The following is a 13216-nucleotide window of genomic DNA, read 5'->3' on the forward strand; positions in this document are numbered from 1 at the left end:
TGCATTTCCTAAACGCTGTGGACCCCAGCCATGCATTATCAAAATACTGGACGGATAATAATGGATAATACTTCAATCGGAAAAAATAAAAACTTGTAAAGCTTGCATGGACCAGCTGTGTGATGCCTACATCCTCAAAGCTAACCCTAATCCCACACTCTCAAAGCTAACCCTAACTCCGCACTCTCAAAGATAATCCTAATCTTGTACCGTCAAAACTATCCGTAATCCCGCACTCTCAAAGGTAACCCTAATCCTGCACTCTCAAAGCTAACCCTAATCCCGCACTCTCAAAGCTAACCCTAATCCTGCACTGTCAAAGCTAACCCTAATGCAGCACTCTCAAAACTAACCCTAATCCTGCACTGTCAAAGCTAACTCTAATCCTGCACTCTCAAAGATAACACTAATCCTGTACTGTCAAAGCTAACCCTAGTCCAGTACTGTCAAAGCTAACCCTAATCCCGCACTCTCAAAGTTAACCCTAACCTTGCACGCTCAAGGCTAACACTAACTGTGCACTCCCAAGGCTAACCTAGGGTGACCAGATAATCCATGTCAGGGAGGACACTTTGAGCTACATCAGCTTTTACAAACTACTTTTCCTGTGCTCGGCTAAATAGTTCAGCTCTTGTTGTGGTTTGTTTCCTTGACTGAAAGACTCATCCAGCTGTTTCACATTAGCATTAGTGACACATGCATGATTATAGGAGACTGACTAATCAGCACACAGCATGAAATCACACAGTGCTCAAGTGAAATCCGGGTCCTTTTAATTGAAATGGTAATTCCTGTCCTAGCTCAGAGTGTCCTCCATGACATGGATTATCTGGTCACCCTAGGCTAACCCTAACCATGCACTCTCAAAGCTAACCCTAACCCTACGCACTCAAAGCTAACCCTAACCGTGCACTCTAAAAGCTAACCCTAACCCTAACCCTATGCTCTCAAAGCTAACCCTAACCCTGCGCACTCAAAGCTAACCCTAACCACGCACTTTCAAGTATAAACCTAACCCTGCACACTCAAAGCTAACCATAACCCTGCACTCTCAAGGCTAACCGTAACCTTGTGCTCTCAAAGCTAACCCTAATCATGCACTCTCAAGGCTAGCCCTAACCTTGCATTCCACAGCAAAGCACTAAAGCATAGCAGTCTCTGTTTCATTTAAAAATGAAAATCACAAAGACAAAAAGCAGATGGAAAGAAGCGAAAATGGATAGGATGTTCAATGAAATTTGAATATTCACCTGTTCCTTCTAAGATGTATTTCATTTTGCACTGGACTGTTTTTCTCAAAATCTACCATGTAATTTTGCTAATTAGTTTCAGAGCACAGTACCCTGAAAATTACACCAACAGAATTAAATTTAATTGGTGCCTATAGTTGTATTTAATTAGAATGTTAAGTGTGATGTAATCATAATTTGGTTTGTGACTGAACCTAACCATGCGATCTGGCCCTGGGGCTCTGGGCTGGGCTTCTCACAGGAATATCTCAAACGACAGCTACGTGGAACTCCAGAAAGAATGTCATGCCGCATATGTGTGTTTGCTAATATCAGTGTGTCTTCTGAGAGACAGAAAAATGCAACGCAAGTGGGACAGAGCTGTTTGAAAGATATTAAAGCCCAACTTCAGAAGGGCTTACTTAGGACAATGACAATTAAATTAAACTCAAAATCTATTACCATTGTAATGAATTAAATGTAAATATCATATCATCAGATAAAAAACTCATGATTACGCAAGATTCTTTTTACAGCAACATCTAGCTGTGCATTATTACTAAAACATCACAATTGCTGATAAAAAATACAATTTCTCAAGCCAGTGATAAAAATTCACTCAGCTCTGAGCTTGCAATGCTTTTCCACTGCCCCTGACAAGCGTTTGATCAGCTTGCATAAGCTGGCAAATTATTCATTCACAATTACAATCGCAATTGTAATCAACCAATGAAATGAAGCAATGCCCATCATGGCGTGCTAAGCACGTTATGGATCGCATGGCTAGCCCGCCCTAGCCCCCCCTCCCCCCCTTTACAGCTGAGCTCTCAATAAGCACACCCCCGCAGAGTGCTTTGATCAACTGTGCTGTCTCTGTAGAGATCTGCACTAGGCTTTTTGATTAGGCTCAAGGCTTTGGGGCACTGGCCCAGCTACTCTGCTTGGTAACACGGAATCTGAGCTCTGAAGACTCTAGAGCACGAGTAAATTTGCATACCAAACACTTCAGATCACTGGAAATGCGGAGATTAGGAATCAAAAATTTCCATCCATCCATCCATCCATGTCTGGCAATCAAAAGGTATTCATATTCAATCTGAAGATATTCATTCAGTTATGAATGACATCATAAAGCATGCACATTTCTTTTAAGTTGAGGGCATCATTAGGGCCATGAAGTGAATGGGCTTAGCCTCCTCAGGAACAAAGAGGGTCATGGTTTTCTCTTGGTGCTTAGTGGGCCGGTGAGAATAGACTCCAGGATCTACAGAGCCACACCAATCTTGCACAGGGGGACAGGTAACAGCAAGACAAGCCTAAGGTTCCTCCAGGTATGTGCCGTGCGACAGGGAATACTGGGCCTCACCACCGGCGTGGTAGGTCAAGGTGATGCTATAGACTTAGATGTACCACTGTGGACAGTTAGTTTGGGGTCAGGAGCCCCCTAGAGGACAGGGAGACCTTCTGGAAGCAACTGACAAACAGGTGGCTGGCCAAGTTAATCCTGTAGGCATGCCAAAGATAGCAACCTAGCGGGAATGTGAATTGCTGTTGCAGTTCAGCATCAACACAAAAGAGAATAAAAACCTTACTGCATCTACAGTGCTGGGTGTTAAACACAAAATCAAGTAGACATTCTTTGTTTGTAACACTTGTTTTTTATTCCGGAAATGTTGATTACAACAGCTTGAACAAATCAAAATGAGTTACAATTAAAAATTAACGTTTGCCTGAGATTCAGAACTTTTAAAGCAGGGCTGATTTGAAAACGGATCATCTGCAATATTTGCTTTTTGATCCGGAAATGACAGCAATAAGAGATTAAGCAAACAGCTTCTGTTTAATGAATAATATTATCAGTGTTTTCAGCTCTCTAATTAATACCCATATCAAAGACAGCAGTTGTTGCTCTTTCAGTATGACAGGATCAGGATTAAAGTTATTGAAATTCATTCTCCACCCGTCTGTTTTAATGGTATTATAACATACAATCTGCTACTCTCCTTGGCACTGGAGAGAAGCTGGAGGAGAGGATGACATGAAGGTCCAGTATGGAGAACATCAGGCTCCCCTGATGCTCCAGCTTCCCCTGCCCCCAAAAAGAACTTCTGTCAAAGCCAAGCGCCTCTTTCCCAATGCCTCCAGTCCCCACTGAATGCTTCTATCTCAGTAGCATCCACTGCAATACCAGCTCTCCCCCAGGGAGGGGGCATCCCCCCCCCGACATCCCTACCTCAGTTAAAGGCTTTTAAAACCTTTTCCCCATCCCTCATCTCCCCCAGTCCCACAAGCAAATGCTGCTGGTCTGTACTGGGAAAACATAGCCTAGGTCAGCATTCTTTGGGACTGGCCAGTAATGCCTCGGACCAGATTGATTTCACGTCAGGCCTGATGCTTATCTCCTCAGCTGTGACTCAATACAATTAAAATCGCTCCTTGTTAAAAATAACCACCCCGCTCTCTGTAGACAGCCACGGAAGAATCCTTCCAGCAGATGAAAAAACTAATCTTTCTATAAATAACTAGACTTAAAAATGTAAATATGAGTAAAAGGATCCACAAATCTTATTTACTGACAGCTTCTGGGTACTTACTCACGGCTGTAATGGATCGCCAACTTGGTAAACATTAATTCCATCCATCGTCCAACCGTTTATCCTGGTCAGGGTTGCAGAGGAGGGGGCCTGGAGCCGATTCCAGGCAGAACAGAGCACAAGGCTGGGGTGCACCCTGGATGGGATTTTAGTGCATTGCAGGGCACACACACTGACACATAGACTTTTGGTGGGATTCAACCCTTAAAACCTGGATGTGTGAGACAACAGTGCCGCCATACCACCACATGATGAGTAAAAATCATTCCTCTTGGAATCAGCTGAGCAGCTGTCCTGTGTGCCAGACACTGGATAACAAGCACAGTTCCTGGCATGATTTAATAACTACTGGAGGATATTTGACAAACATCATTTTCAGACATCTTGTTCTGCAGGGGATGTTATTGTGTTTGATTTCCAGTGCTTGCTTAGGGACAAACAATGATATTCAGAGTCCAAATCTCACACAACGCAGTGTTGGAAGGAAATGCGCCTGAATTCATTTTCCTCGTCTTTCAGCAAAATTATTCAATCAGGCAGCTTTCGTTTTCTTTGGAAATGGTGGAAAGGGCGTTTATTTAAGCCGTGCCACTGGCTGGCAGACTGTGAAAAACGCTGATTGCATGTTTACTGTGAGAATGCCATTTGGAAGCATGCTTCATGACGCCGCTATTTAGATGCTCCGATGTCCCGGTGATGACTCGATGATGTCAAGCTGGTGGTGAGATCATTTATCCAGGTTTTTGAAAGTGTCACCCAGCAAAGGGTCTAGGATGGCTCTCTGGGCTCTGTGCCATGCCTCTGGGGTGGATATCTCCGTGCTCCATGGCATGCCCTTGGGGCGGCTCTTTGGGTTCCATGGCGCGCCTCTGGGACGGCTCTCCGGGCTCTGGACGATGTCTCTGGTGTACATCCCAGATTAATTCCAGCCATTGCATATTCCCAGATTGCACACATCGACAATGCTTACCATCATTTAAATTATGCATTTGCATGGGGCCCCTGAGGTTTGTGGGCCCCCTCTTGACTACAAAATGTTACTAGACTAAGGAGGCTCTGAAGTGACTTGAGTCGAGAAACAACAAATCTGCCCCCCTGACTGTACAGCTCTCTCATGACCAACTACATTTTGATTTTTCATTATACCCATTATACCCATTCAATTTCTGTTGTTTTTGTTTCCATGTTTAGAGCTGGTTACATCCGGGGTAAATACTGGGTTGGGGCAACAGGGACCCTGGTCCCACCTGAAACCTGATTCCCCTGTCGTTCACTGATTCAAAACATAAAATTGTCACCGCTGTATGAATTATGGCCCGTCTTATGCCCCCCACCTTAAAAAACCCTGCATTTCCCCCGTGGCTGTATAGCTCATTCTGTTTGGTACTAAAACTCCTGTTATGCATCCTGCTCCTGTTATGAATACTATATAACATTTATAAAGGAGCTTCTATCAGGGCTGTCAACTCTCACGCATCTGCCATGACACTCATACTTTCAGAAATCTTACAGAAAATCTATATTATTTCACTATAAAGCTAATATTAGCTACATCCAAAGTGTTGGGGTACTTTGCAAACCCTACCAACTATTTATAAGGTAATGAAACTGTAACATACATGTAAATGCATGTGCAGACTTGTCTTGAATTAAGAATCTCACTCCAGCCCGCTGACCAAACTTGTCAACCCTGTTGTATTAAAATGAAAAGCCCGGGCACCGTATCACAGTTGTAGATTTAGGGCTGGGGACAGGGAGAGGTGGAATATAGGACACAGTTCATGTTCAAATTGAAATAAATGCTTGTGTGGAGGGTGTTAAATCAGCAATGCATACACATGGGTATGCCGTATGAATAGATCATGGACGCTTGCATTCGTACCTCTCTGGTGATTCACCAAAGAGAGAGGCTCACAGCGGAGAATCTGCAGGTGAGGGAGCCACCTGGCAAGGTCAGCAGGTCGCCTCTGCCTGGCAGACACGGAAATGTCAGCCAGGAAGTGAACACACCCAAACAGAGCTGCAAGCCTGCAACCCCACTGTTTGACTCCTTGTTTTTGTTCTCTTTCAGCTGCATAAAATTAATTATGGCACAATTAATTTTGTGGCAATATTCTGCAAGAAAATAGTACTAAAACAGATTATGGTTGAGCACAATCCATGACTTTTATTGATAGCACACACTCAAAGTAAGCCATGTAGAGGAAACCTACCAAGCTCTGCTATCCAGCTAGCCCATTCAGCAACGGTGTGTTTAAACCATACTCCCACAAAATGACTACTTGCATGTGATACATTGGTATGAGCACCAGTGAGCAAAAAAATTACAACAGTAATAGTAATAAAAAAACACAAGTAACTACTAAATAACATTGACTGTTCTGCTCCCAGCATGCTTTGCACTACCAGCAAATTATATCCCTATAGTGACAGGGTCACTACATTATTTTAAAGGCCTAATTCAAACAGTGTAGGGGAAGCAATGGTCATTCACATCCCATGAACATAGCATTGCTGTGTGGCCAGTAAACATGCACACTAGGAGAGTGCTGGTGTTACGATATTGACAGAGACAGAGATTCTGGCTTGGTGATGAACATATGGAACAAGGATGCAGGGAAGCTTAGTGAGTTTCTGCTTGGCTAGCCTGTCATGGACGTCTTGGAGTATTCCAGACTTGGTTTTGGACAAACCGCATGAACCCTGTGGGGAGTGCAGCACAATCACCAACTAGCATCTGTTGCTGGAAGACTAAGAATTAAATTCTGGTTCACCCTCTCTGCACATGCCATATACATATAATTTGAATAGTTAACATAATATTTAATTTTGAAATTGAATGTGCTTTCACTTTACTGATTTCTAAAGAACTGTACTAATTGACGATCTTGATGCCAAAGTGTTACGCTAATGCTTATACTGTCGGCTGGACAAATATATGTAAGGGATTTTATGCAAATCCCTTACAGATAAATAATATATTAAATAAGAAAAAAATTAATAAGTATTTTAGTAAGTAAGATTTAATCAATAAGTATTTTTTAAATTGTGAAAGGAAACCCACACAAATAATGAGCACATACACAGATACTGTACACACACAGCTGAGACCAGAATCAGGCCAATAATATTGGATGGATGACATGATGATGGTGCCCACTAAATCCCATGCCAACGTCACCATAAACACACTTATTAATGTTATACACAGTCTTACATTTGTTAGGGCTATTATGCCAGTTCTTTCCTTTGAAATCACACTAATGGAAATGAAATGAATTAATATGACCTTTTGCCCATAACGAAATACATCTGAACAATTAAAATGTCATGGTTACCGAGCGCATCTTGTAGGAAGAGGCCGGGTAAAAGCTTGCTATTCTTTGCAGGTATTTATGGATGAAAAACGTGTGGTATCCATATACAAGCTTAGTATAAGCAGTTAGTAACCACATGCACAATTAATGTTACACTCATATGCCACAGCAATTTTCCCTAATGTTATATGTATAAAAAATAAAGGACCTCTTTGATTGGGCTGAAATTTTGCTACACCAGGTAAGTTATATCTTCAGACTTACTAAAGCAGTTGTTGTGTAGTTTGAACAAAAGAGAAAGATAGGTCACTGGGTTATGCCATAGGATATTATGACAGCATTCTTCAGGTTTCTTATTTTCACATGTTTTCTCTATGGTAACAAATACAAACTAACAGGCCACATATCATTCTTAAAGTGCTGTATTGCTGTCTAATCTTAAAGTCCTTGGGTGCTTTTCAATATGAGTACTTGGCTGTACTTGTGTTCTCGCGTACCTGTTTTACGTCATTTACGTCATGGCCGTTGACCAGTTCGAATACTCCAGGACAGAAGTATAGAGGACGGTAAAAATCCCCAGATGTCAGTCTTGCTTCACCCCAAATACCAAGGATACATCGGTTGCATCCTCACCAAACGAGACCAATCCCATGATTCATTGCGACCCAAGTTCGTTCTTTGGAGGCAAGTTAGCATGACTGGTCTTGCCAAGATCACAAGTACGATCTTTGGGTTTTTGGCATTGAGAAACACCCCTTGTTTCTCAAAAGCCCAAAGGTCATGAATCTATTTGAGGGCCTCAGTCATGGCTCCATCAACGAAATGCATACTTACCTTGACTGCTTGCCATGCCCCCCTCCCCCCGCGACAAACATGCACATTCCAGCCGTAAAGAATCAACATAGGACCCCCTCTAAGAGGCATGCACCCCAGAGACAGGCCCCGCCCCTCACACAGACAGTTATGTAACGAGATGTGGGCAGGTTCCAGGGACTCCAGAGTGCCGGCGAGCTGCCGCTGTCAGGGCAAAACGTGCCACGGACACATGCTCCGAGATCCGGACTGCCCAGCACTCAGATGGAACGTGCCCGGCTGCCGGGCCTGGAATTGTGTTGATCAATAAGCAGAGCGGAACCACTGAATAGCAGTGAATCGGAGAAGAGGATGCATGTGCGCCATCAGAGCGCCTGCAAACAGTTCCTCTCTGTCTCTTTATGGAAAAACAGGCTTATGGAAAGTATAATATGGACAGAAAAGAGAGATATGAGTGACCTTGAGGGAGGCGTTACACTTGCTGGGAAGGCATTTCAGCTAACCCAAGGGTGGCCAATCTTATCCGCAAAGGGCCGGTGTGTATGTGGGTTTTCGCTGCAACTCCCTAATTAGATTACTATTTGGAGGACTGATTGGCTGAAGAGTCCTCACACCTGGGTTTGAACAGCTGACCTACAGGTTATCCAGTGCTTGAAGTGGGCCGGAACGCAGCGGAACGCAGTTCCGGAACTTCTGTATTTTCGTTTTTTGGGTTCCGCCACTTTTTTCTGCGTTCCGGTACTTACTAAAACTGATCTGACGCAGCGACAGTGGCCCGAGAATAGACAATATCACAAGACCGATAAAAGACTACATTACCCACGAGCCACGACAGTGCCCTATCATATGCATCCACTGAGTCCCAACCAATCGCATCAGCTTTAGCCCTAGTCTATTGTTAGGCCTACAAGTATCACACTGGTCTGGTTCATGTTGTTTTAATGGTTTTTCAGTATTCCATTTGTGAATTAGAAAAAAGTAGCCTATGCCTATAGGTTATTGCTTGGAAGAATGATTAAATTAAAATAGTTTTTGAACCAACACATCCTAAAGACTTGATTTTTTTTTCACCGCACAAATGTCAAATGTCGGAAAATTTGAGTTCCTGCACTTATTTTTTCCCACTTCAAGCACTGAGGTTATCCCAAAAACCTGCATACGCACCGGCCCTTTGCGGATAAGCCCCTGATCTAACCCCACTGTCACAGAGAATCATCTGGAAGGTGGTGGAAGACTTTTGGCATAAAAAGGACACATCATGGGGGAGGAGTAGCAGGGACTTAAGGTTCAGAACTGGCGACTGAATTTTTAAGGCATGGGTGGAGACCACCATGTATCGACAAAGACGGTCTGGATGTGACTGTACAGGACTGAGCGATAGGGTTGGGTCCCAAGCATATTTGTGGCTCCGGTGGTAACAGGGACTAAGTTACACAAAGTTACACAAACTTCTAAGCTGCTTTGGGTTGTCCTCCTCCGTCAACTTGACAACCGTACGCATGACTGCTTATAGTAATCCCCAGGAACTATCCACCGCAAGTGCAGCATCTCAGCGACTCAAAGTTCTGTCAGTGTCTGCAGGCCTGACACGCACTTGATCCACCATTAGGACTTTTTCAGGGGGGTCTGGAGACAAGCATATGATAGTAGTTTTGCTCTATCAGACAAGCATGAACGGAGGAATTCCTTGCGGAGGAGTTTAGCGGTCCACTCGCCTAATATCACACTAAATGACATTTATGTTCCTTCATCTTACTACTTTCCAGAAGGGACCCAGAAAAAGCAGTGTAAAATGCATTATGCATAAGATAAAACAGGACAATCCCACGCAGGCTCTAATATGCCTATACACCTTGCTACAGTGAAGGGATTTGGTCGGGTTCTGGTGCCAGTTTGTTAACCATGGCCAGGTGTAATTAAATGATAAATCAGCTGCTGGAGTAGCAGCGCACTGTCGGAAACTGAACTCCATGCTATAGGAGGGGTATAGGCTGGGGCACTGAATGGATGAGCACTCAAGACAAAGCACATCAGCACGCAGGGCTCGGTGCAGATGCAAGACAGCTGGTAATCCGTCGGCGTGTCTGTGTGACCATGCTGGCATCTAAAACGCAATGTGCTATGTATTTATTGCTCCGAAGCTGATTGGCAGACAAGCCAGGAGGCGACTTCCAGTTCCTGTGAAAATCCATAAACATGGGGCAGGAGGGACTCCAGGCCAACGATTTCATCTTCTCCTAGGTGCCAACTCCACATCGTGATTCCTACGATTTAAAGCAAGCCTCTTCAAATCTGGACCTCGATTCCGAATCCAGCCCGTGTTTTCAGTTCTCCCATGTGCTTAGTTTAATAATGATTTCTGATTGGCCAGAGGCTTCACACCTGGTTCCCAGGTAAAGAAAGTTGGAAGATCAGCAGGGCTCAGACCTTGAGGACCCTGATTTGAATAGCCCTGCTTTAAAGGGAATGCCCGTATCTGCATTTTTTTAAACTTTCAGTTAAAGGGGAAGACACACGTCCAGCCTTCAAGGCAGGTTAAAGGACCTCACAGCCACTCACAGTCATTTTAAATTTAAATTTAAAGACCACAACGCCTCTCCAGTCTGTGCAGGACAGCCCGGTCACCTGCGGTTGTGATGACTCATGCTTTTCTGTATCTTCACTGCAGTCTGTGGTCTGTCTGATTGCATGATGCAGGGGGGTAAACTTCTGGCTCTCATCTCTGTGGGGTGTCTGACGCGCAAACCCAAATAGGTAATTTTCTGAGGTAGTTTGAAAGCAGACTAAACAAGAAGCCAGAGAGCTAAATGGAAGCTATTTCATGTTGGTTGCAGTCTTGTTAAATACCTTTGTTGTCATCGATGTTTTTGAAGAAAAAGTTTAACATCTGACATTGCAAATCATCCCAGTATGTAAATATTGTTAGTTTCTACCATCCAGTGCCTTCAAAAAATTGCCAAGCAAAATTAGAAAGCAGGCTGATTGAATTTTGTTTGCAGGGAAAAACTTGGAGGTGAAGCAGATATTGCAGCAGATGTATGGCAGGAAATACACAGACATAAAGGCAGGAATCCACTGAGGGCAGGAGGCCATGTTTTGTTACACAAAGGGAAAACAAGACCCCTGCTCTGTACAGCAAAGAAACAGGCCACCGTATTGGAACAGGTAAGATGGTTGCTACCTGCTGGCATGAGAGCTCATGGCCTTGTGGTTCTGAGGTGCTGCAGTGTCAGATCCAGCAACTGCAGGAATACTATAAGGACTTAATTTAAGGGTTTCACTCATAATGTAAAACAACCAAAAATGTTGGTGTTTAGAGAGAACAGCCACAAAAGGGAGCAATCACACATGCAATAGTTGTCCAGTCAAGTGAATCACTCAAACGATCCTGAGCAGGATAAGCAGGTAGGAGAAGTTGGATAGATGGATGGAATTACTCTGATCGATTAAAATATAAAGCATTTCACAACTCTCGCAATGTAACTGTAATTGTACATCAGTTAAGAATCTGCTTTGCTATGTTTAAAAACAACCAATGTACGCATGTCCCAGAAATACTGGCTCTTCAGGAACTATGCAAGAATGATGCAAACAAGCAGCTTATGCCTTAAGCGTCTGATTGTGTATTTCCAAGGTACACTCAGTCTCTGGTTTAGCTTCCTGTGATTATATGTGAGTACCAGTGCTGACATGCGATGATGTCATTTGACTCCGCCTGATCTTTGATTACAGTGCATCGCCAACTCAATGTCTACTTTCACCACATTTCTGCTTCTGAAATCTGATCGGCGGCCACTGGGAGCTCCAGCGCAACTTCCCCTGTCGATCTCAGTGAATTTGAGGCCACAGTCGCACGTATCAGAGCTGTGGTGATTAGTAAGAAGAATAGCCAGCAGACATGAGGGAGTTCGACAGTAAAGTAAAGCAGCACAGTGTTTGTTAAAAACATGGAGCAGGGAGCTGTTCATTTAAGTAAATGAAAAGGTTCAAAGCGTGTTATTAAGTTAGTCCAGCTTTAAGCTTCAGAATAGAAACATACCTGAAACTGTCCTCAATTTATGTTACTGAAGTTACAGGTGCTCTCTTTCCAAACGAGAATGAAAAGGGGAATATCCTGGACAATAGATTGTCACTGATTGATTAATAACAGGTCAGCAGTCACAGGGAATCACAAAGATATCCATTTCCTGAGGACAAGAAGGATATCACTAAATTCATCATCCCAGGTATTATGTCACGGAGTACAGCTGAAGAATCGCTGTTCTTAACAATAAATCCTCAGGAAAAAAATAATAAAATTTTCAGTGGAAGCTCAACTTTGAGAGAAAATGGCTGTTTGGCGCTCACTGAAGAAAGGGAAAACATCTTGAAATTCACCTTGGCACTGTGAAAGCAGTATTCATTTTGGTGAAAATATTCATGTTATTGCTTCAGAAAAGAACAAAGCATTTGTCGGCCTTCCGAAAGTTTGAGAGAATAACCATTTTTGGCCGTGTCTCGGGCATGTCTTCTGCTATTCCCTTATGTAGATATTTGAGTCTTCTTTTAAATATACTGAATTCATTTAAATGTTCTGAATTGGGTTCAAAAGCATTTGGAATCAACGGCGAAATCTCCATGTTTTGTGAGCAGTTGCGACTTTATAAACAGGAACATTCCCTGTTTAACACATTTAACCCCAGTTAGATCAACGCAAGAAAACCCACCAGCAACAGAGGCAACTCAGTTCTCCTAGTTTAGCGTGAATAAACTGCCACTGGTAGAGACTGCACCAATCCAAGAGCCTTTAATCATTGCCACTTGGGCAAAACATGCAAGGTCAAGATTATGTTGTCCTTTTAAAATCGGTAAAATTTGAATGTAAATTAAACATTTTTACATGAACACAAACTTTAGAAAATACTCCTGATCAATGTATATAAAAGCATAGTTGATTTCTGTACCAGACAAAACAGCAGAGAGAAAGCTGCAGAATCTCCAGGGTTGTGAGTTTGCGTGTCATTCCTTGGGTCTCTATGCAATAGGACTCGGAGTTCCTCCCGCAGTCTAAAAATATGCAGGTGAATTAGTGACTCTACATTGGCATTTGTGTCTCTGCCCTGTGATTGACCAGCGTCCCGCCCATTGTGTCCTCTGCCTCATGCCCTGTGCATCCTGGAATAGATTCCAGGGTCTCCAAATAAACAGTATGGATGTAAGTGCACAAAGCAAAGCAGAGGTCACCACCATCACACAGTATTTTTTCCGGGTTGCTTCTGTACAA

This window comes from Paramormyrops kingsleyae, chromosome 4 (assembly GCF_048594095.1).
Source record: "Paramormyrops kingsleyae isolate MSU_618 chromosome 4, PKINGS_0.4, whole genome shotgun sequence".
NCBI lineage: Eukaryota > Metazoa > Chordata > Actinopteri > Osteoglossiformes > Mormyridae > Paramormyrops > Paramormyrops kingsleyae.